This window comes from Dama dama, chromosome 27 (assembly GCF_033118175.1).
Source record: "Dama dama isolate Ldn47 chromosome 27, ASM3311817v1, whole genome shotgun sequence".
NCBI lineage: Eukaryota > Metazoa > Chordata > Mammalia > Artiodactyla > Cervidae > Dama > Dama dama.
Window position 1 is genome coordinate 12,324,160 of NC_083707.1, and position 20,880 is coordinate 12,345,039.

Consider the following 20,880-nt stretch of genomic DNA (forward strand, 5'->3'; position numbering starts at 1 on the left):
CTCAGTCAGCACCATTCCTTTATTGAAGGCTTTCAGATAAGTTAAAAGGAAAAACATAAATAAATCCTTTAAGGGACTAAAAATCAATGCTACCATCCGGAATGGTGACTCATTCTGGTAATTACCAGTAAAATGTCTTATTGCTAGGCTGCAGCGCTTCAACTTTCTATTAAGCATTACTTTGGAAAGATTCGGTCACATCCATGAAAAACAACTCTGAAATCATGCAATTACAGAAAAGCTTGAAGCACAGCATCAATGCACTTGAAAACAAAGGATTTTTCTACTTGGCAGCACGCTTTTGCTTATGATAGAAACGTATCTTGTAAATTGCAGTCTCTGTCCATAGAGATTCAAGAGGCTAACACAAGTCTTAAATTCTCTCCTTCTGTTGCACATGGATGTATATACCTCTGAATGTGATTAATTATAGTGTGTACAATGCTAGATATTTAAAAAAAAACCTCAAGTCACTTAAGAACATGTTCTTGCAGCCTCATTTCTAGATACTCATATCTTACATTCCATTCTCTGTTCAACAGTGACCTGCAAATGATAAGAGGAAAGGAAACATGTCTGTCATACTTTATAATGTTTATGCCCTGTATTGCTTGGCAATATGAACAGTCAATAAACATTTGATTAATCAAATGAATTTTGGGGAGTAACTAAAAATTTGCAAACTCTGTTTTTCCTGAAGCAGGACCGAGTGAAAATTTTAATATGAAGCTTATTACCACAGAGACATGGCCAATCAAAAAGAATGTTGGCCCATTTAGAAACACAGAGTCCAACATGGCAACCCCATCCATGTCTGCTCTCAGACAACTTCCTTTACTATTTTTGCATGTTATCTTTACTCCATTTTTTTTGTCTATCCTACATTTGTATCTTTTATCTAAGCTTAGATCAATCGTAGCATTTATTACTAATATTCCTGTCCTTTGAACATATGAGATGCTACTTAATTTTGTTTGTATAGCATTTTCAATTCAATTCATTCATTTTTATTGAGGTGTAACTGACATGTGATAAGCTGCACACATTTAATGTGTAAAGCTAGATATGTTTGGACACACACATATATACACCAAGAGACCATCACCATAAACAAGACTTTTTACTTTTGGAGATTCCAATTTCTAATGTGTTTTTTTTTATGAATTATGCTTTTGTTATATCTAAAAAGTTCTTTTCTAAACCAAGAAATAAAATAAGTATAAAAGATTATATTGCAGCAAAATTTTGAAAGTTATCATTGTAGTCTTCATTAAGGAAAGCCTTAAGAAGAACTGAATGATCTTTAATAGTCATTTCTAGGATATTTAACATATAAATGAGAGTAAAACATGAATGGGTTTCCCTGGTGTCTCAGCAGTAAAGAATCCCACTGCCAGTGCAAGAGATGCCTGTTTGTTCCCTGGGTCAGGAAGAGCCCCTGGAAAGGGAAATGATGACACTTCAGTGTTCTTGCCTTGGAAATCCTATGCACAGAGGAGCCTGGTGGGCTACAGTCCATGGGGTCAAAAAGAGTCGGACATGACTTAGCAACAAAACAAGAACAAAAAACTTAGAGTATGGAGATTCATGTGTAGGATAATACTAGAGAATGAGTCCACACTTGGGACTTAAAAATAATATTCCCATGGACAGAAGTTATTTAGATGCTTTTTCTTTTAAAGTTCACATCTTTCTAAAATATAATTTTCAAAATCAATTACTATTTAGATTATACTTATTTGGGCTTCCATGGCAGCTCAGCTGGTAAAGAATCCACCTGCAAGGCAGGAGACCCTGGTTCGATTGCTGGGTTGTGAAGATCGACTGGAGAATAGACAGGCTACCCACTCCAGTATTCTGGCCTCGAGAATTCCATACTTATTTAGAAATGAATAAAGTTGTACAGAGTTACTGTTTGACAAAAAAGATCAATATCAAATGACTAGACAGATATTTAGAATTAGAATTTTGAATATTTCCCCCTATGTAGGAGAGATGGTTAATATACATTTGTCATGTAGTATTCTGTCTGAAGACATTGTAAGTGAAATTCAAAAGATTATCTGCTTCTTTTTCAATTACAAAGATTTATTCCTAGTGGTAAGCATATAAAAATGCTTGCATCTGCATTTTAAAACATCTACACGTGGAAACAAAGGCTATGAAAATTTATCCTTACAAAAAATTAAAAAAAGAAAAAACTTTTCCAAGAAAAAAACACATTAGTATTCTATATTAATGTTATTGTCAAGCTATACACTGTTAAGGAGAGTTTATTTTTACATTTTGCATTTCCATTAAGGGAGATTTAAAGATTTGCAGATCACTACTGTTAACCTGAATTGATACATGAAATAAAGACTCTGCCAGTGATTCAGTCAGAAAGAAATTTAACACAGAGAGTATGGAGCTTATCAAAAATGTTGAAAGTTGACAAATCACGTTTTAGTTCATGTACCTGATAATAATTCCCAGATCTACAAGGAGCTATCTTTGAGATCTTATACCAGTGTCACCTCTGAACACTAACAGGCTGGAGAAGGTATATCCAAAGCTACAATCTTGACCTTCATGAATTATACACAGTGGCTATCCCGATGCTGCTGCTGCTGCTAATTCGCTTCAGTCATGTCCGACTCTGTGCAACCCCATAGACGGCAGCCCACCAGGCTCCCCCGTCCCTGGGATTCTCCAGGCAAGAATACTGGAGTGGGTTGCCATTTCCTTCTCCAATGCATGAAAGTGAAAAGTGAAAGTGAAGTCGCTCAGTCGTGTCCGACTCTTAGCGACCCCATGGACTGCAGCCCACCAGGCTCCTCTGTCCATGAGATTTTCCAGGCAAGAGTACTGGAGTGGGGTGCCATTGCCTTCTCATACATACATAAAAAGAGATGCTCAAAAACCAGGGATATATAAATCAAAATGATTTGAGATATTAAAATACTCTCTCCTACATCTAACATTGACACAGTTTGATAATATGTGTGTGCTAAGTCACTTCAGTTGTGTCCAACTCTTTGTGACCCTATGGATGGAGCCCACCAGGCTCCTCTGTCCATGGGATTCTCCAGGCAAGAGTACTGGAGTGGGGTGTCATTGCCTTCTCCAGGCTATCTCTATTCTATAGTCAATGTCTTAGCAAATCCAGGCGATGAACCTCAACCAAAATGAAACTGCTGATAGGTCATGGTAGACCATGACCACTGACAACAGTTCCAGAATGATCATCTCCTGTTTTCAGTTCTGCCTTCTGAATCTCTATTGTTATTGTTCAGTCACTAAATTGTGTTTGACTGTTTATGATCCCATGAACTGCAGCACACTAGGCTTCCCTGTCCTTCACCATCTCCCAGAGTTTGCTCAAACTCATGTCCACTAAGTCAGTGATGTCATCCAACCATCTCATCTTCTGTCTCCCCACTCATCTCCTCTTCCCTCAATCTTCTGCAGCATCAGGGTCTTTTCCAATGAGTCAGCTCTTCACATCAGGTGACAAAGGATGGGAGCTTCAGCTCCATCATCAGTCCTGTCAATTAATATCAAGGGTTGATTTTCTTTAGGATTGACTGGTTTGATTCTCTTGTTGTCCAAGGGATTCCCAACAGTCTTCTCACTTACCACAATTCAAAAGTATCAATTCTTTGGTGCTCAGCCTCCTTTAAGGTCCAACTCTCATATCCATACATAACTACTACATAACTAATGGAACACCATAGCTTTGACTATATGGACCTTTGTCAGCAAAGTGATATCTCTGTTTCTTAATACTCTCTCTAGGTTTGTCATAGTTTTTCTTCCAAGGAGACAGTGGGTTTTTTTGTTTTGTTTTGTTTTGTTTTTTTAAATTTCATGGCTGCAGTCATCATCCACAGTGATTTTGGAGCCCAAGAAAATAAAATCTATCATTGTTTCCACTTCTTTCCCACTTATTTGCCATGAAGTGATGGGACCAGTTGTCATAATTTTTATTTTTTGAATGTTGGGTTTTAAGCCAGCTTTTCACTCTCCTCTTTCACCCTCATCAAGAGGCTTTTTAGTTCCTCTTTGGTTTCTGCCACTGAAGTGGTATCTGAATCCCTGTAAATGCATCCAGTTGGTGAATAGTAATTTACATCTAAAACATCTAAAACCTTACCAGTTAAGGAAGTTGATAAAATATAGTTTGTATTTTGTAAAATATGGAGATTGAGTAAATAAACTCCAGTATGTCTCACATAATATATACAAAATGATGAGTTGTCCTTTGAGAGATTGAGAGGTTCTTTACAATTTAGGACATCCTTTACAATATAGAATAAATTTTTTTAAGATTTTTATTTATCCGTTTTTATTTTTTCAATGTTATTTTTTGGCTGTGTGGGTTTCTGTTGCTCCACATGAGTTTTCTGTATTGTGGTGAGCAGGGGCTGCTCTTCGTTGTGGTGGCCTCTCTTGTTGAGGGGCACAGGCCCTAGGCACACAGGCTTGGTAGTTGCGGCTTGAGGGTTTAGTTGCTCCATGGCAGTGAGATCTTCTTGGACCAAGGATCAAACTGCTGTCCCCTGCATTGCAACGCAAATTTCTTCCACTGGACCACCAGGGAAGCCCTAAAGTAGTTTTTGACTGGTTGAATTTCTTGATAGCTATTGTTAAGTAATTCAAGTAAGCAAATTGTGGCACTGAATTTAAAGTGTATGGGTCATTCTCATTTAAAGATTGAAAGCTAGATGAAGTGCTTTGCTTTTATTATTATAAATACTTTATCTAATCATTTTAGTTTAGAACCTACCGTCAGTCACAGTGCCTGGGAAATCTGAGTTCTAACTGTAATATAGACAGAAGATCCTACAATGACTGAATGCAAGCCCACTTCTAGCATACTTTATTGTATATTTTATTATTTGCTACTGCTACTATAGCAAAGCAAACAGAGCTTTCGAGATATTTAAAGAAGCAGGTGTTTTTGTCACTCTGAAATCTTATTCACAAGTTGCCAGGCCACGATTTAGACAGTTCTACTGAACAACAAAAAAAGCTAACATTTCCATGGCGACTCCATTCACATGACAGTTACCAGATTTTTCTTACTTTTAAGGTGACATTTAAGAAACTGAAAGTTTTCACTCTAGAGTCAGACAGGGCTTATGTGATCTAAAGTGGATTTGAGCATATACATCAATAAAACTTACATAAACCAAACTGATTACAAACATTCATTCTGCATTGTGGATATGAGTGGGTTTGTCTAATAACCATATTTATCATACTCTATAAAACATAAACATTATTAACAATAATACTTCAACTATGATGTTTTAATGATAAATTGTTGTACAAATAGACACACACATTTACATGTAAACACAGAATACTCAAAAAGCAGTGCTTTGCTGTCAGCTTTGAACCTAGTGTTCATTTGTTTTGATTCTTTCAGATTTGTTCCATATTTAAAGAAGTATTTCAATAAATAATCGACACTGGCATCATTTGATCTAGAAATGTAATGTAAAATGATTTTTTTTTAAATAAGGAAGAATTTTTCTCTCGCATATCCTGATATTATATTATATTAAAGTACTCCCTATTCCCAAAATAAACGAGCTCTCCATAGTATAAAAGAACATCAGGGCTGATTTCATTACTGGAGGAAGTGAAACCTCCACAGGTGGGATTAAAAAAGCCAGCTGATTTTTTTTCATGCATTTTCACATTTTTAAGTGAACAGACAGTGTTCCTGCCAAATAGAATCCTGCTAAAGGCCAGAAACAGGACAATAAGGGAAAGACAAAGTTGTATGTGGTTGTAAAGCTGAGAGTTAAAAAGCTATTTGGCAACTGGTGATACACTATAAAGCAGAAAGAGAACTTTTGAGATTTGCTAGCCCTCTATTGATTAAGATGTCCTGATGTTGCCTTCAAAATATTTGAAGCCAGGGGTAATTTGGTTATAACTTTAGGTATAATACAGCCCAGACCCAGCTCAGAGAGAGAGACGATTGCCTCTGATCCCTCTGGTAGCATCCTGGCAGAGGGTAAAAATTATTTACTTCAAACTCTCTTCTGCTTTTATAACCCACGTCTAAAAATCTCATTCTAAAACTGCGAAACATAAAAAGAAGCAGGAAAATATGACTCATTGTCAAGAGACTCAGAAGCGGCAGGAACAGTTACACACCTCACACATTGGAATTAGTAGAAACTGGATTCAAATAACTATGAAAAACAAACACAGGATACATCTTTCCCACCCGGGCACGCTTCGTGTTTAGTTGCTCAGTCATGTCTGACTCTTTGAGACCCTGTGGACTGTAGCCCGCCAGGCTCCTCTGCCCACGGGATTTTTCAGGCACAAACACTGGAGTAGGTTGTCATTTCTGCCTCCATCTTTTCCGCACTGTTACTTCTAAACCCTCTGTGCTTTTACCTTTACAGAGTGCATGCTTCTTTTAATGTTTGCAAAGTTGTTTACTGTTTGCCAGGATATGTTCTAGATTAAAGATGCATATCATAAGCTTGTTTAGAGCAACCACTAGCATTAATACAAAGAAAAATATCTAAAATGTCAATGCCAGGAATAACATGTAATAGTGAAAATAAATACTCAGGGAACCCAAAACAAAGCAAGAATGGAAAAGAAATAAAAGACAGGCAGGAGAAAATATAACATCAAGAACAAAATGTTTGACATTAATCTAAACCTATAAATATTTATATTAAGTCTGAAAAATGTTTAAAAATCCAAAATGACAAGACTTGATAAAAGAGAAAGTCTAACCTCATGCTGTTTATAAGGCTTTTCAGACTCTTAGAAACACTCTTCCTTAAGTTTTGCTGGGTACCAACCTAAATTACTCAGAGAGTTCATAGAAAGGTCTTATACATGTACCATGTGGTCAGTCGTATCTAACTGCATTCTCTACAGCTTGTAATGTCTGACTCTTTGCTACCCCATGGAATGTAGCCCACCTGGCTCCTCTGTCCATGTGATTTACCAGGTAAGAATAACAGAGTGGGTTGCCAGTTCCTTCTCCAGGGGATCTTCCCGACCCAGGCATCGAACCTGCGTCTCCTGCGTTGGCAGGCAGGTTCTTTACCACTGAGCCACCAGGAAAGAGTTAGTAATCACTACAATGGCTTTTTATATTCAGTGTTTTGTGACAGAGAACAATTCAAAGTTAACTGACATATCTATGTCAGTGTGTGTGTGTTTTTGGCTATTTAAATCTTTCCACCAGAAAAATGAAGTAAACATACCATGCCAATTTTATATAAGAAAAATTGAGACTATAAAAATGATAAATTCACACACTCTTGCTCTTTGAAGTGCTAAGTGCTTCACTTAATCTATATAGCGTTTCTACCTCCGAATTTTGCACCCTTCTGTAACATGATGCCTTCTAAAATTGTGTGGACTGCACTTGAACTGTGGCAGCTGGACAAGGCATCTACATAACATTATTTATAAATCACTAAATTTCTAAATTTATGGTATCCATGAATGCCTTCTAACAATAAATCCTCTGATTTGAGAGCTGAAAGGGGTCCTAATAATAAAGTGATAAAGTATTAATTTGAGGACAACAAATTACACAAATTGTTTTTAAGATAGATTGTGCTTTTCCATTTTTAATTTTTCTAACTCCCCCATCTACTCATTAGGAAAGTTTTTAAATGAGATTAGATGTAGAGGGATGATTACACTCAAGGCCAATTACGTAAGTGTTCACAGTACACATCACACATCGCTCTGTATTAAACTATGATTCTAACATTTGCTTCCGGCCACATTCAAAACTGTGCTGAATAATCATTTCTACCTATAATGTACTTACTAATTGGTAAAATATGTCTTTGTCAATTGGTCTCATTCTAAACTATTTTCAGTTCATTAGTGGACAATATTGAGTTGATTTTCTCCAAATTATCATAGAGTTTTCTTAGCTCATTGGAATTTAAATTTGTATGTTTCTTTCTAAAATAAATAAAGAAATAAATCTCACCGCAAACCAACAGACATCCTCTTTTGCAGATCTTGTTGAGGATACTTTCAGTCTTATCTGACAGTTTAAGGATGAGAATAATACATTGAATATTAAGAAATAATTATAATTTTCAATTTGATTTGCCATTTAATAGTGGGATACATAGTTCTTAAACTGAACTTGCTTTTTTTTGAGACTGTTTTCTGTTTTAATAGGAAACAGCCTGTGTAGGGAAAAACTAATTAGTCAAGTATCATACAAACTTATTAGCAAAGCATTCACAAGTAATCAAATGCTGTTTCTGTGCATGGTTTAAGAACATTTTTTCCTTTTATTAAATATTTGCTGTTTCCTTCTTCCTTTAATGTTTTTAAAATACTTTATTTCCCTAATGAAATTCCACAATTATAGAGCACTAACTAGGCACCAACCCCTGTCTTAAACACTTCATGTACTACCTCATTTTATCATAATAATAATTCACTTGACACTGTATACTCATTTTATGGTGACTAAGTTATGAAGAAAACAATCCCTCTAAACTATTAATATGACACAGTTGCTAACTTATGGAGTCAGAATTTGTCTTCCATCTACGGAAATTTTAACCCATGAGCTATACAACATCAATTCTGTCAAAGGCATTCATCCGTTCATTGGTGTATTTGCCAAATACATATTGAACCTGCTTCAGTAGGCCTGGATCCAGAGGACAAACAGAGTGTGACATAGAGAGAACTCACAGTGTTCTAGAAAAGTAGAAGACTCAGTAAATGAGTTAGACATTATAATTGCACAGCTTTGTATACAGTTATATAATATCATGGTAGTTGATTTTAGGATTCCCCCATGCTTGCTCTATGCCGGACAATGAATTAGGCAGGAAAGATTCAATGTTGAGCATTATACAGGGTTTAAAACTTCATGAAAGATATTGTCAAGTAGGAGATTGCAAAGAAAACATAATTAAATTAAAATATTGGGAAGTAAACATTGAAGAAATGGAGAAAAAGACAACCAAAACTGAGATGTTAGGTAATATTTTAAGGGGAAAAAAAATGTTGTGTAGAAATTAGTATAAGCATTGGGGTAAGAGGAACAGTTAGCAAGCTTCAGGCAGCAGAGTTTAGAGTATGTGCAAGAAAACTTAACATAAACAGAAGTTCAACACCAAAAGCAGTTAGCCTAGTTGACTAATGTAGAACGCAGGATTAGGGTAAAATGGTTAGTTCAGAAATATCTCAAAAGAGGAATTAGCCATACGAGACCCCAGGCTACATTTTCATAATGATATTAGAAATTGCATTGCTTTCTTAATTTCATTTACAGATTGTTCGTTGAAAGTATCTAGAAATACAACAGGTTTTTGTATATTGACCTTATACCCTGCAACCTTGCCTATTAATTCTAATTATTTTTTCCAATGTATACTGTTAGAATTTTCCATATAGATTATGTTACCTGAGGACAGAAACAATTTTACTTCCTCTTCAAGTTAATGCCTTTTATTTCTTTTTCTTCTCTGGTTGCCCAGACTAAAGCCTCTAGTGCAATGTTGAATAAAAGTGGACACAGTAGATAGTAGTCTCTTGCTCTGGATCTTAGAAGGAGTGCATATAATCTTTCACCATTATGTATGACATTAGCACCCATGAAAAACATTTCTTTCCAATTTGGATGTCAGCAATCTATCTACCTAGACTTTCCTGATGACTCAGCGGGTAAAGAATCTGCCTGCAATGCAGGAGGCATAGAAGACATGGGCTTGATCTGTGGGTTGGGAAGACCCCCTGGAAAAGGGAATGGCTATCCACTCCAGTGTTCTTGCCTGAAAAATTCCATGGACAGAGGAGGCTGGCCGGCTACAGTCCAAAGGGTTGCAAAGAGTCAGACAAGACTGAATGACTAAACACAATCTATCGACCTACCTACCTATCTATCTAACTACTTACTCTGGGTAGGACTTTCAGTACTGTGTTGAAGAATAGTCAAGAAGTACGTGTCTTTGCTTTCTCCTGATCTTAGATTGCAAGCTTCCAGTCTTTTATCATTGAGTATGACGTTAGCTGTGAATTTTTTGTACACTGTCATTATACTGTCAAAATTCAATACAAAATGGAGACTGGCCTTGAGAATTCCCTAAGCAAATAAAAGCACATAATCCGTGTAATATCAACAACCATGAAATATCAATAACCTCAAATACACAGATGACACCACCCTTATGACAGAAAGGGAAGAAGAATTAAAGAGTCTCTTGATGAAAGTGAAAGAGACTGAAAAGTTGGCTTAAAACTCAGCATTCAGAAAACTAAGATTATAGCATTTGGTCCCATCACTTCATGACAAATAGGTGGGGAAACAATGGAAATAGTGACAGACTTTATTTATTTGGGCTCCAAAATCACTGTAGATGGTGACTGCAGCCATGAAATTAAAAAGATGCTTGCTCCTTGGAAGAAAAGCTATGACCAACCTAAACAGCATATTAAAAAGCAGAGACATTGCTTTGCCAACAAAGGTTCATCTAGTCAAGGCTATGGTTTTTTTCATTAGTCATGTATGGATATGAGAGTTGGACTATAAAGAAAGCTGACTGCCGAAGAATTCATGCTTTTGAACTGTGGTGTTGGAGAAGACTCTTGAGAGTCCCTTGGACTGCAAGGAGATCCAACCAGTCAATCCTAAAGGAAATCAGTCCTGAATATTCACTGGAAGGACTGATACTGAAGCTGAAGTTCCAATACTTTGACCACCTGATGTGAAGAGCTGACTAATTGGAAAAGACCCTGATGCTGTGAAAGATTGAAGGTGGGAGGAGAAGGGGCCGACAGAGGATAAGATAGTTGGATGGCATCACTGACTTGATGGACGTGAGTTTGAGCAAGCTCCAAGAGTTGGTGATGGACAGGGAATCCATGGGGTCACAAAGAGTCAGACATGACTGAGTGACTGAACTGAACCGACTGAAACCATTAAACCAAACTAGATCTAGCTTATTTAATGAATGTAAGCAAAAATTTGTTGGATTATTTCTTGTAGATGCTTCTGACCATCATAAAAAGCTTAGGTCACCTTTCTAAAAATGGTAAAAGATAATCACTTTTAGTAAATCCTCTGCCATATAAAAACTATCATCGTGATAACCAGTTAATGTAAAGGATATATCATATCCTCATTTTTACTTTATAAGCATCCAGTAACTTTATACTCTTGAATTTCATATCAGTTTCTGAATTTGAAGGTTCTTAGTTGGTGAGCTGTTTTAATATGCAAAATAAATTCTTTCTAAATACTATTTATTGATTTGTTGCCTTTAATTTTAATTTTTGTGAATTTTTGGCATCATGTTAAAGTAGTTTTCTTCTATTACTAATTTGTTGAGTGTTTTTATGTTGAAAGAGTGCTGCATTTTTGTTAAATATTTTTTTATCTATTAATATGATAATGTGATTTTTATTTTTACTCTATTGATATGCTAATCTTCTCCTTGTTTATGAGACCATTTGCAAACAATTGTTATACACTCAGAATGGAAAAAGAAGTAGCCCATTTAAATAAGTTAACAAAGCTGAGTTGCAAGCTAACAATCCAATTGGGCCAACAAAAGAATAGTTTTAGATCTTATTGAACCATTTTCCTTGTGTTAACTTTTTCAAATGGCAGTGAAACAATGTGGTAAGAAGCAGATACTGAGGAGACTAGATTAATTTCTGGTGGATACTAAACCTATAAGATAAGATCACTAGGGTCATGAAAAGTTACTTGGTTGTGAAACACACTCGAAATATCTCCTATTAGAATAGCCACTTACAGGCATATTCCCTAGGGTTCTCACTATAAAGGGCAAGACTTTTGTTCAGCATATTTTGAGTCTTCAAATTAAAAGTTGGCAAAGTTTGAAAATGTTTTAAAGAAGTAAGATGAAACAAAATATGATCAGAAAAAGATGTTTGTTAATATATAAAGTTTTGCTGATTTAGAAAGGATGCTTGCCCTTTATCATTTTCCTACAAGTCCATAAACTCCAACTTCATATAAAAAAATGAAAATTGATTGAGAGATGTTTCAAAAGTTTTATTGATGAAGGGACTTATCACCCAAAGAGAAATAATGTTACTATACTGGACACTCAGAAAGATGAAGTCTTATTTTAATCTTAAAAAATCCACATCACAAAATAATGATAGAATGAGCTGAATGTTGACACATCATTAGAGAAGATGAAATAGCTGTTCTTAAATTAAAAAAGGCAAATCCCTATAGATAACAGGGAGCATTATCAATGCCCTTCAATTCTACACAAAAAGTAGATATGCCTTTAAATTTTAAAAGGACTATGAAAAAGTATTTATTGTCTTGTGAAATGTATTGATAAGTCATTTAATCTTAAATTTATGTGGAAACAATGAAGACCTTTAAGCCATTGGGTGTAAAGTATGGACTGATATGATTCCAATGAATCTAGAAAATATAGAGGTCAGAGTTGCAAAATGAGCAGTTGGGAATGAACAATAGAATGTTATGAAATAGAATCAGGATAATATGCCAAAGGCTTAAAAGCATAAGAGCCAGTGATGAACAGGTAGAATCTAAAATGAAGACCACAATATCACTTTTATTAGCATGTAAAAATGAAATTTTTAGATATAACTCAAACAAAATAGACTTCCCAGGTAGCTCAGAAGAACCCATCTGCCAATGCAGGAGACACAGGAGACAAGGGTTTGATCCCTGGGTTGGGAAGATCCCCTGGAGAAGGAAATGGTAACCCACTCCAGTATTCTTGCCTGGAAAATTCTATGGACAGAGAGGTCTGGTGGGCTTCAGTCCATGGGGTTGCAAAGAGTCAGACATAGCTGAGAGAATGAATATGCATGCTCACAAACAAAATATGTACAAGATGTATATGAAGAAAACTCTGAAGAACAAAATTAGAGAAGAACAAAATAAATGGAAAGATGCGCCATGGATAGGAAGACTCAGTATTGTCAAGATGTCAGTTCTTCTCTACTTGACCTATAGATACAATGCAATCCAATCATAATCCAAGTCAGTTATTTTGTGGAGATTGAAAAATTGATTTAAAGTTTATATGGAGAGGCAAAAGACCTAAAATGGCCAACACAATATTAAACAATACAGTTGGAGGACTGGCTATTGAACTTCAAGGTTAATTATAAAGATATAGTAATCCAAGAGAGTGTGGTATTGGCAAAAGAACAAACAAACAGATCAGTGGAAAAGAATAAAGATCCCAGAAATAAACTCCCACAAACATAGTCAATTGATCTTTGACAAAAGAGCAAAGGCCATACAATAGAGCAAAGATAGTCTCTTCAACAAATGGTCCTGGAATAATTAGGTGTCTTTACGCCAAAAGATCTTTCCTTGTAGCTCAGTGGGTAAAGAATCTGCCCAAAAGGTAGGAGACCCGGATTCAATTCCTGGGTTGGGAAGATCCCCTGTAGAAGGAAATGGCAACCCACTCCAGTATTCTTAACTGGAGGATCCCATGGACAAAGGAGCCTGACAGGCTACAGTCCACGGGGTCACAAGAGTAAGGCACGACTTGGTGACAAAACTACCACCATGCCAAAAATGGATCTTACACCCTTCACAAAAATTAGCTCAAAAGAGACCACAGACCTAAATGTAAAACTTGAAACTACTAAAAGTTGTGCTCAGTTGTGTCAGACTCTGGGGCCCCAAGGAATGTGACCTGCCAGGCTCTTTTGTCCATGGAATTTTCCAGGGAAGAATACTGGAGTGGATTGCCATTTCCTTCTCCAGGGGATCTTCCAGACCCAGGAATCCAATCTATATCTCTTCTATTTCTTACACTGGTAGGCAGATTTTTTTTACCACTAGCTCCCCCTAGGAAACACAGAAGAAAAGTTAGATGACTGGATATGGCAGTGACATCTTAGAGAGAGCATCAAAGGCATGATTATGAAAGAAATAATAAGCTGGACTTCATTAAAATTAAAAACATCTACACTGTAAAAGAGAATAAGAAGAGAAGTCACAAGCTAGGAGAAAAATTTCAAAAGTCACATCTGATTAAAAAAACTGTTATTGAAAATATGAAAAGAATTCTTTAAACTCAACAGAAAGGAAAAAAAAAACTATTTAAATTATTTTTGAAATTGTTAAAAATAATTTTAAGTGATCCAAGGACCATAAAAGTCACCTCACCAAAGAAAGTATACAGATGGCAAATAATATTGAAAAAAGTTTCCATATCACAAGTCATCAGGGAAATGCAAATTAAAACAAGAGTGAGATACTACTATACATCTATAGTGTGTGTGTGTGCTCAGTCATGTCCAACTCTTTGAGACCCCACGGATTGTAGCCCACCAAGCTCCTTTGACCACGGGATTTTCCAAGCGAGGATACTGGAGTGGGTTGCCATTTCCTCCTCCAGGGAATCTTCCTGACCAAGGGATCGAACTCATGTCTCCTGCATTGGCGGGTGGATTCTTTACTGCTGAGCCACCTGGGAAGCCCACACATCTATTACAATGGCAAAATATCTGGAACACTGACAACAGCAAATGCTGGCAAGGATGTGAAGCAAGATGAGCTCTCATTCATTGCTGATGGGAATGCAAAACAGTATGGCCACTTTGAAGGACAATCTGGTGGTTTCTAACAAAAGTAAACATTCTCTTTCACGCTTTATATCTAAGAAATCCACCTATTGCTTGAAGAAAGACTGGGGATAATGCTGAAAACCATTTCCCTTGCTGCTTACCAGGGAAGGAAAACAGCAACCTCTGTAAAGTCACCCAGACCCCTATTTCCAGTGAATAGTCTTCTGAACAATAATTTTAATCTCCATGGGCAAAGCCTGTAGCCTGAGCATATGGATAGAAAGCCACAACAGCTGCAAGAGAGGTATGTCAGTCACTACTAAAGCTGTAGGCCCTATTTCCCCTCTGTGGGTCATCAGGTAGGGTCCGTGACACTCAGGAAAATTTGAATTTCACATAGATAACAAATAATTTTTAATATAAGTTTGTCCCCAAATATATTATGGATCACACCTACAAAAACACCCTTATGAAATTTAAATTTGTCTCTCCAGTATGTTTCTATGTGTGCCCCTATGTATTTATTTACGCTAAATAAATGCTTGTGGACCAAAATGCATTATCTTTAACTAGCCTGACTGTAATTATTTCACCTTGTATATGTAAAGTAAATCATCACATTGCACACAAAATGTATATAGTTGGTTCTTAAAAAACATGGAAGCTGGGGGACTTACCGCTGCACAGTTGGAACTTCACGTATAACTTCATAGTCAGCCCTCTGTATATGCAGTTCATCCATATGCTGAGTTCTTCATATCTTAGGTTCCATATCCTCAGCTTCAATCAACCAGGTCATGTAGTACTGTCATATTTACTATTTGAAAAAATTCCAATTGTAAGTGGGCCCATGCACTTCAAATTCATGTTGTTCAAAGGTCAACTGTACATACAATTCTTATTCAAAAATGATATAAAAATGCATGATCAATGAGGGCATTGATTAAAGCTCAATATGACTGAGGGAATGGGGTCTGGGAGGAAATAAAAAGGCTACATTGCTGACAGAATGTAGGAATATGTGCTGTGCGTGTGTGTGTGTGTGTGTGTGTGTGTGTGTGTGTGTGAGTCGTGTCCAACTCTTTGAGATCCCATGGACTATAGCCTGAAAGACACCTTTGTCCATGGAATTCTCCAGGTAAGAATGCTGGAGTGGGTTGCCAAGTCCTACTCCAATAAATCTTCCTGATCCAGGGATCGAACATGGGTCTCCTGCATTGCAGGCAGATTCTCTACCATCTGAGCCACCAGGGAAGCCTGGAATATGTTCTAGGTCCAGCATTATATCTGGAGGAAAGATAGGAAAACTTAGCAAGGCCACTTTCCCAAGACTCAGGTTCACATTATCTGCAAAAATTATGTTATAATAGAACATCAGAAAAAGAGGTTCTCCACCACTCACCACCACTAAACTCACAAGTGCCAGGTAAAGCCACTTGTGAGTTTACTAAAAAACTGAATACAGCAAGGAGAGCTGCAAGAGACAGAGTCTCTCTGGGGAGCAGCACAAAGGGAAGATTCAAAGCCAAGAAAATAAATGAGGGACAGATTCATAGAGTAATGTGAAGCTTTTGGTTCAGTGAGGGTAACCATAGCAACTACAAACCCCAAACCCAGCCCAGCTCCCAAGTCAGGTAACACAACCTCCCCACTCCAAAGGATGCTCACAGTTTCTGAACAGGACAACGATCTCTAAATTCTCACCTTGCATGCAAATGCTCTCTGTCACAAAAGCTGTGTGTATTGTTTCAAGTATAAAATCAGAAACCAGAAACAGGGACCATTTGTTGAGTCATCAATAGACTGGATAGAGAGACAGAAACACAACAGTGGAGGATTAAGTATGAATTAAGTTCACACCACAACTGCCACCTACATCAACACTCAGGACAATCCCATCTCTGTAATTCCAAATGGCATCTGTATAAGGTCATCAGACACCCTCCTATAGAACACATTAATTCTATAATTTTTTTTGGTTAAATTGTGTTTTCTTTAAATTTATTTTTATTAGTTGGAGGCTAATTACTTCATAATATTGTAGTGGATTTTGCCATACATTGACATGAATCAGCCATGGATTTACATGTGGTCCCCATCCCGATCCCCCCTCCACCTTCCTCCCCACCCCATCCCTCTGGGTCATCCCAGTGCACCAGCCCCGAGCACTTGTCTCATGCATCCAACCTGGACTGGTGATCTCTACACGGGAAGGGGCCTATAAATTGTGTTTAAATAGCTGCCACATCCCTCAGTGACTCATGACAGCTTTACCATCTTTAGATACCTGTTATTAAGCAATTAATTCTGAAACTTATTCCCACTATTCCTCACTACTGAGAGCATGTAGGAGTTTTCCAAACTATAAGTGGGAAGCACAATGAAAGATGAAACAGCTCAGAAATGCATGCTGGACAGCGGACACCTGTTACTGATGCCCCGAGAGCTATTCTTGCATTTCCTCTAGCCATGACAGCGTCAAGATTGGTTAACAGATTGGCTGTGTCTATCTCCAAGCACAAGTATTTGCTTTAGTATCTGCTATTCAGGGCAACATTTTTGCTTTCAATAAAGAAGCATGAAGCTTATGAAAAAGCAAAATACATAGTTCGAAGAGACAGCACTTTAGGTGAAGAGACAATCATCAGAGCCAATTGAGATACAGTTGTTGGAACAATCTTCAGGGAATTTAAATAAATTAAAATTAGTATTTTTAGAGGCTCTTGTGGAAGATGTTGAATGGAAGAATCAGCTGCAAATGCTAGAAATTTAAAAATAACAAAGATAAAGAATTCCTTTAACAGATTTATCATTAGACTCGACAGCTGAGGAAAGAATCAGTTACCTTGAAAATGAATCAATGAAAACCACCTAAAGGGAAAGTAAAGAGAAAAGATTGAAACAAGTAAAGGAAAATGAAACAGTACATCTAAGGGACAGTATCAAAAGATCTAACATGCATTTAATCGACATCCTAGGACCAGAGGAGAAAGAGATGGGTCAGAAGCACAAAGTGAAAAGGGGATGAAGGGATCACAGCTGAGGATGCGTCAGAGCTCCCAAAACTGGCTGCACATTATAACTATTGTCATTGTGTCCTGGTGTATCCCTGTATCTGAAGATTTGTTACTGCCTCACAAGAAAATAGAACTCCTATGTCAAAAATCATCTGTTCTTTTTTGATGTTCATTTTTTAAAAATTTTTAATTGGAGCATAATTGCCTTACAAAGTTGTGCTATTTTCTACTGCACAAAAAAGTGAATCAGTTATATGCATACATGTATCCCCTCCTTGTTCAGCGTCCCTCCTACTCTGCCCTCCATTCCCACCCCCCTAGGTCATCACAGAGCCCTGAGCTGAGCTCCCTGGGTTTACACTGGCTATCTGTTTTACACATGGAAATGGATATGTTTCAACACTCCTCTCTCAATTCATCCCACCCTCTCTTTCCCCCTCTGTGTCCACAAGTCCCTTCTCTACATCTGTGTTTTGATTCCTGCCCTGCAATTAGGTTCCTTGTATCATTTTTCAAGATTCCATATACATATATATGTATTAATATACAATATTGGTTTTTCTCTCTCTGAGTTACTTCACTCTGTATAGCAGGCTCCAGGTTCTTTCACTTACTTTCAACAGTCTGTTCTTGAGAAAAAAACTTAAAAAACACTTGAGAAGTTGAACCTGGTGCCACCCCAGACACTGTGCTTTTGTTGGACTGGGGTCAGGGTGAGAGGACAGACAAGGGATCAGTCTTTGAGCACTTCAGGTGCTCTGCCCTCCGCATGCAGACTAAATTACCGCTGGTTAACCATCAAGGCCAGGCAGCTAACTGCATCTGTTTCAACGGGCTTCCAGCACAGCAAACTCTTTTTAGGTTTTCGGAATTACAATGTAGTTAAAGGTAGTAATATTAAAATTATGCCATACTTAAAACTACTGTGGTCCAAAGTATATTACTGTCAGGGAAAAGGAATATAATGGTAACAAGATAAAAGGGCTGGTTAACCAAATCCAAGATCATAAAATTGGTAGCAACAGTCTCTCTGGGGCTTGCTGTACAGAAACAAGTATGTATGTTGCAAAAACTTCAACTTCTTCCCAAGGATAGCAAGCTAAATGCCTAGTAGAACAACAAGGAAAGCTATTTCTAACAAAGATTGTATTTATTGACTAAGCAATCACTATTGAACTATATCTGTGCAGTTTGTTTAGAAATGTTTTATAAATGACATTGTCCAAATTGAAATAGTTAATGGCACTCTTCATTGTTTTGCTTTAAAGATATTGTATACAAGAAAAAAATGAATTGTTTCAAAAAATGAGAGATAGAATGCCAAAGTATATTTTTCAAACACATAAATTCATGAGTCTCATAAAATTCTAAAATGAACATGTGTTAAAGATTTCACTTGTCATTTTTTAGAGGGAGCTAGTGAGTTAAACTGAGCAACTGAACTGAACTGGAGTGAGTTAAAAAAGTTTCAAAGAAAATTTTGGAGACTACATATACATTGGTATTCAGATACACTTAAATGAACTTGTTAGTAAATACAAAATTGATTAATATGGGGCAATAAAGTGTGTGATGTCTTTTTTTCCTAGAGGATACATCAGATACATTTAATTTGAATTGCTCTGGAAAAGAACTGCTTGCAACACTTTTATTAAGGCAACTCAATTATTATCCTGAGTTAGAACATATCTGAGTTGATAGAAACAGAAACATACTAAAAAGACAATCAAAGTCACAAATCCCTATAAAATCAGAGAATCACTAAAGGATTCTCTGAGCCACTGCTTCCAATAGAAGCTTCTGCAACAATGAGACACATATAACTGGACTCGCCAATACAATAACCATTTGCCTGATATGTCTATTAAGCTCTCATGATGTAGATTGTGTGGCTGAATAACTGAATTTTTATTCTATGTAATTTTTTGTCTGCCATATTGTTGTTTAGTCACTCAGTCGTGTCCAACTCTTTAGCAACCCCATGTACTATAGCCTGCTAGACTCCTCTGTCCATGAGATTCTCCAGGCAAGAATACTGGAGTGGGTTGCGGATTCCTCTCCAAAGGATCTTCCCAACCCAGGGATCGAATCTGCATTTCCTGTGTCTCCTGCATTGCAGGCAGATTCTTTACTGCCCGAGCCACCGTATTAGGCAGTGCAATTCTATAAAATGCCCCACACTCCACTGAAAAAACATTGCATCCTTTTTTTCTAAATTTCCACATCTTTGAAAATTTTCCTTTTAGTTTCTCTCTTGGTAATCATAAATAGTGCCTAAAAATGATTATTAATCACAAAATGTCAAGTCCCAGTAGTTTGGTCTCATCACCTTCATCGTCAGTGAGATTTGTGAAACCCAATGTGTCTCTTTGGCTTACCCCTCAATGGCTGCACAGTCTTGCTTGCTGCTGATGCCTAGTTGCTTAAGTTGTATCTGACTCTTTGTGAACCCATGTACTGTAGCTCCCCAGGCTCCTCTGTCCGTGGAATTCTCCAGGCAAGAATACTGGAGTGAGTTGCCATGCCCTCCTCCAGGGGATCTTCCCAACCCAAGGATCAAACCCAGGTCTCCTGCGTTGCAGGCAATTTCTTTGAGCCACCAATGAGCCCCCAGGGAAGTCATGATTAACCACTAAGTCCTTAGAATTGTTATAAGGACTTCCCTGGTGGTCCAGTGGTTAAGACTTCACTTCCCAATGTAAGTTGGTGAGTTCAATTCCTGGTCAGGAAGCTAAGATCCCACATACCTCACAATCAAAAAACTAAAATGTGAAACAGAAGCAATATTATAACAAACTCAATAAAGACTTAAAAGAAGTTAGACCCAGAAGTTTTCATAAGGAATTTCAGATTGGACTTTTCAAATCCTCTATTATTTTCTATCCTGTTGCTAAGAAATCAAGTGGATGAAACTGTTCTTAGTAAACTTGATCTGCAGTATATATAAATATGGGTAAATTCCTTCATTGAAACTCTCGTAATTTGTGAAGGTCCCTGTCCTGATTAGAGATGACTTCTTACTGACTGAGAGACAGCGATTAAGTTTCACGCATGCTTTACCACAAAGCTTTATAAGCATCAGCAATCTTTGTTTCTTAATAGCCTGACACAACTAGTTACATGAGTTGTCCACAGATGCAGCACTGTAGCTATGACATTGATCATGCAATCAGTTTGTTTAATTATATCCTGCCAAATAGAACAGCTTTCTTATTGACCCTGGGTAGATAATTGTATTACTATGAAAATTAAATAAACTTATATGAGTTTAAAAATTGTGGTAGGGAGGTCAGGAAGAATCAAA

General features: G+C 37.1%; 1 pseudogene; it reads right to left on the minus strand.

Annotated features, from left to right (window-relative positions):
- Positions 1 to 8,576: 8,576 nt before the first annotated feature.
- The window catches only part of LOC133047603 (tigger transposable element-derived protein 1-like), a 40,163-nt pseudogene continuing 27,859 nt past the window's right edge, over positions 8,577 to 20,880 (minus strand).